Source organism: Meleagris gallopavo, chromosome 13 (assembly GCF_000146605.3).
Source record: "Meleagris gallopavo isolate NT-WF06-2002-E0010 breed Aviagen turkey brand Nicholas breeding stock chromosome 13, Turkey_5.1, whole genome shotgun sequence".
NCBI classification, from domain to species: Eukaryota; Metazoa; Chordata; class Aves; order Galliformes; family Phasianidae; genus Meleagris; species Meleagris gallopavo.
The window spans coordinates 11,813,947-11,819,114 of record NC_015023.2 but is presented as its reverse complement, the minus strand read 5'-3'; positions in this window follow the sequence as shown (position 1 = coordinate 11,819,114).

Below are 5,168 nucleotides of genomic sequence, written 5' to 3'. Positions count from 1 at the left end.
ACATGCTCTGATAGCAGGGCTCCTGCTCACTGGCAGCCACGCACCCCCATGCCATGCTGAAATTGGAGCTCACGCTGAATAGGAACTCACGTGGGGTTTCTTATCTGGGGGTCACAGCCTGGTCCCAGCCTTGCACAGAAAGGGTATGGGCTGCAAGCTCCAGCCCAACTGCTTTTCCTGTCTGCTCTCTGAAGGGGAGCAGGAATCTGAAGCTGGAGCCAAACCTGGGGAACAGCACAGGGGAATGTGGAGGGGTGGTTAGTGTGAAGGAAACGGCTGGAGAAAGATGGCAGGGAGGAAAAAGGAAATACAAAACATGGCATGAAGAAGAATCTAAGGCAGCTGAGGGTGGCTCAGGTTTTCTTTGGCCTTTTCAGTTTTCCCTATAAAGCTATGGGTTTGTTGGACTTCCTCTGCCCAGTGCAACCACTATGGTTACTGAGAAACATCCAGCTCCCTGCGGGGCTGATGGGGAGGGCAGAGACTGAGCAGGGATCCAGAAGGGACATCAGCATCCTGCTGTGCAGAGACCCAAGGGATTTAGGTGCCCTCTGGAAAACTCTGCACATATTCCAGATTTCAGCTGCAGGAATTCTGCGTTTTTAGTAACCTTTGGTGGATGTTTTCTCCCGGACCTTTATCCTACGGCTTTTTGAACCTGGATCAATTTTAGCATCCAGCCAATATTTTGGTATTAATGACATGCACTGATACTCCAGACACGGGCTTTGCTCGAGGTATGGTTTCATCCTCGCTTGAGATGCCATTTCCCCCCAGTGTGACCTTCTCAGAATAACACCGCTTGTGCCTGAGCAGAACCTGTTCCCCCCTTGCCTTCCCGTCAAAGCAAGTCCTTGGCTCGGAGCACAGTGCGGGATGCTCATGAAGGTTAACTCCAGCCAAGGACAGCTGGTCTCTGTAGGCTCTCTCCAGAATCAGAGGTGAGAGATGTCTCCCATTACTCATTCTCTGCTGGAGGAGTGTCTCTTTCTGTTCGCTGATTATAGCCTCTGTCAGCTAAAGCTGGCCTTCGTGAATCACATCAGTGCTTACAACCAGGAAGCAGCTCATGACACTGGAATAACACTTGGTAAAGCAATGCTTATTTTAAATATTGTAACATACAATTCTAACAGAAGAACAACGCGATGATTGCAGGCAAAAAATACCAATAGGATTTTGCAGAGAAAAATGGTAGGAGTTGCATTTAACTAATGGTATATTTGCACTTAGAGTAGCTGCTGAGAGCTATGAGGTAAGTATGTGCTCGTATTTTTAGGGACAGAATTAGCGTTCCTCCATAAGATCTCTCATCAGGACTACTTGTGTGAATGAGAGCTGCAAGGTTTCTGGATAGCATTTATATAAAAACAGGAATGCTACTGAAGTGCTGTAAATGGAGCTGCCTAAATTGTCTATCCAAATCCCGCATATGATGACAGTAGCTGGATGAAATGGCACTCACAGGCAATCAGCTGCATGGCTGAACTTGAATGCTTTATGCAGAAGGTTGAACTTGGCTTCATTAAGACCGTGCAGAGGTTAAACTTGGTTTCATTGAGACCAAGCAATGATGGGTTTCTCTGCATGGAGGAACCAGGGCTGCCTCACTAACCCGTTTTCCCTTCCTGGATTGTGGCACTTTATTTCATTCCTGTGAGATCCTCATCCTTGATACTGAGGAAAGATGAGTGGCAAAGGGCTGACGGGGCCCTTGCCCTCCTTAAGACCCAAGCCAAGGTCAAACGCCCCATCTCACTCTGGCACTATCTCACTCTGCCTGAAGGACAGCACTGCATAGCTGCAGTCTCACAGCTTTTCAAGGTTACTTGTGCACCTGTTGAACCAGGGATGCTATTAGATGCTCCGTACAGCAGAAAATAGATGGGAATAAGTTTCTTCCCCACATTTAGTTCTGTTTCATTTAGATTCTCACATCTCTGCTGAGGTATGGCTTACCCAGTGCCATATAGGCAGAAATCAGACAAGGCAAAAGGACAGAAAATAATGCATCTCTACACAAACCTGTCCCCAGGAATGAGAAGACCCACAAGGGAACCTGTACTGATTTTCTCTCCAATGATCAGCAGCAAAAGTTCATTATTCCACTTCTGGTTTGTTTGTTTTTTTTTTTTTTTAGGCCTACAAGCTTTTCTCTTTATCTGCCACGTGTCCCTGAACCACTAGAAAATGGAAAACATTGACGCTGAAAAACCTTTGTAGGCTGAGTTGAAAGTCGCTGCAGGGAAAGGAGAGGAGCTCATACTTCCTCACTTGGAGAAGCCATCAGTTGGGGCTCTTTGCAGAATTAAATAAGAAGCAGTAAAACCTTTTTCTTGCATTTTCCATGCACTAAACCCAACCATTCCTTCACGCTGGTCTCATAACTCTCCAAGTCACGAGTCAGATTCTGAGGCACCTCATTCAAATCGAAGGACCAGAACGTATTTGCGGAGTATGGAGTGAATAAGAACAAAGTGAGGGTATTTGCAACTTGACCTGGTACGTGTGCATTTCATTAATCCTTCCTCCACCAACCACTTAACCTTTATGGGCATTCTTATTGCCTCTCATTGTATCGATTCCAGTCCATTTCTTCAATTTAGTGAGATCATGCAGTATTTTAAACCTGCCTTCTACTGCATAACTAGGTTTAGCTGGGGGGTAATTGACATCAATTCAAAGAATGAAAAATTAGGCTGAATATCCGGGGAAAACTTCCTAATGGTGAGATGGCAGGAGCACTTGGTGCATTTGGTGTGGGCTTTGTGATGCTCCACAGGGACAAGCCAGGGCTCCCCGAGCCTCATCTCCAGGCACGCTTCCAGCTTCCACCTCCTTGCCCCACGCTCTTCACACAGCTGGAGTAGGACAGCTTCACTGCAGGACTGGCCAGAAAAGGAAGGGTTCTCACACCCCCCCCCTTCTTCAAAAAGATTCTGTCATATTTAAGAGAAAAAGCTCCTGTCTTAATCTGATTTTTTTTTTTTTTAACTGAAAACAACCACTTTTTATTAGAAGAAGACTTCAATCAGGTCCTGAAAAATGGAAACGTCATTTTCAGGAACAAAATTCTATATATTTATCTCAGAAGCTAAGTAGGCTGGTACATGTTTTGATGGTTTGGTGGGGGAGGTTAGGCTTTCTTCTTTTCAGGTTCTTGAAATTCATCTGCCATGAAAAAAAAAGCAGATTTGTCAAAAAATGTAAATTCCCACTACAAAAATTTCAAAGGAAACATTTCCATCAGCTCTGCTCAATTAGCAGCTGTACAAAAACGGCTCAGAAATGGCTTGATCTCACAGCTGCTGTCCTGAATCTCATTGAGAGCACAAGGTGATGACCCAACCACTGCCAATTTTCCTTTGGGAAAGAAATCAGTGGGTACTCATGGAGAGCCTAAAAGTGTACATTGGACAAAATGCCAAGCACAGATCCTGCACTTGTCAGGGAAAAGAGAAATTTTCTCCATGGCAGGAGGTTCAAGTTGCTCCAAAAGTAATGCCTTCTATTTATTTCCATGGATAAAAATGCTACAAAAAGCACAACAACACTGTTTGATAGAGCAAAATCTTAGCTACAGAATATTATTTTTTCACACAGTCACTATTAGCTATGCATTTTACTAGCAATGAACAGGAGCCTGCAAGTCGTGCTCATAAAAATCTGCACCAGCGAATCTTTTCTTCTAGGTAAATAGTGATAGGATGAGGGGCAATGGCCTCAAGTTGAGCCAGGGGAGGTTCAGGCTGCATGTTAGGAAAAATTTCTTCTCCAGAAGAGCGGTGATGCGGTGGCACAGCTGCCCAGGAAAGTAGGGAGGTCACCATCCCTGGAGGTGTCTCGGAGCTGTGGGGATGTGGCACTGAGGGACGTGAGCAGTGGGCACGGTGGGGGTGGGCTGAGGGTTGGACCTGGGGATCTTAGTGGTTTGTTCCAACCTTAACGATTCTGTGATCAGTTCCACACCTTTGCTTTGTATGCACTTCCATGTCAGATGCAAAATGTAGTGGAATATTGGCAGGAAGGCTCAGCCTCTACTGCCATACCATCAACATCTGCTTCTGATGTTGTGGGACATCATACAAGAGGAGGCACTGCTTTCAGAGCAGCTCTCATACAAATTTGCCTGTTAACAAGTAGCCAGAGGCTGATATAAAATTCTCTTAGAAAAATCCTTGGAGGGGATCCCAACAGGACTCCGAGGCTGGCAAGCTGCTGGGGAGATGGGCAGTAAATGCAGCCATCTCATGAGGACACCGCATCTGGATTTCTGGATTGTGGTTTTCCTGTACTGCACTTTTCATAATGCCCTCCGGCTGGTACCACTGAAATGAAACCTATTGATTTTACACAAGAGATCTGCTCAAGTATGAAAGAGCAGGAACTGCTCTGCAGCCACCCCCACCCCTCTTTGCTCCCTGCTGAATGCAGGCAGTAGGCTTGCTTTTCCATGCAGGTATACCCTCGGTCCCCTGGGCTCCCAAAAATAAATTACCCCAAATTCAGATATTCAGTACCGATTAGCTCACAAATGTTCGGTAAATACTGCTGGCCCTTGAGTATGCTAACATTATTTATGAGCTCCTTTTTACTTCCCTTTGTCTGCTCTGCCTCACATCTCTACTTTACACTGTTAACCACATGCCACGCTTCTCCCCTTTGTTTCAGAGGTGTAGAGGGAAAATTGAAACAGTGCTTTATGGGAAGGAGGTCGTGTAAGGAGGCGATGCTTTCTAGAAGGAGAGAGCCAGGGAAGCTGTGTCTATAGAAATCTTATTTCCACCCCTACAGGAAGGGTGTGTGGCTACGGGAAGTGCAGAACACAGGAGAGCAGCTGTGAGAAGAGCCCGCAGGAGGCTTGGTGCTGCTTGAGCCCCCAGCCCAGGAAATGGCAGCCCCTGCCCAGCCCCACCTGGGCCCGGTGTTTCCTTATGGTTGGGTCACAGCAGGCAGCGGCCCCACAGCATCCTCCTGGTTCTGTTTCGCAGGGAGGCAGAGCGGGGTGTGGCAGCAACTCCGTCCCTTCAGCGAGCTCCTCAGCCTGGCTGCCCATGGCAGAGGGCAGTCTGTTCCCTACAACACAGGCCTTTCACAGAGTCATTAAGAGCTCCCACATCCCCAGGTCCAACCCCAGCCCACCCCCACCGTGCCCACTGCCCACGTCC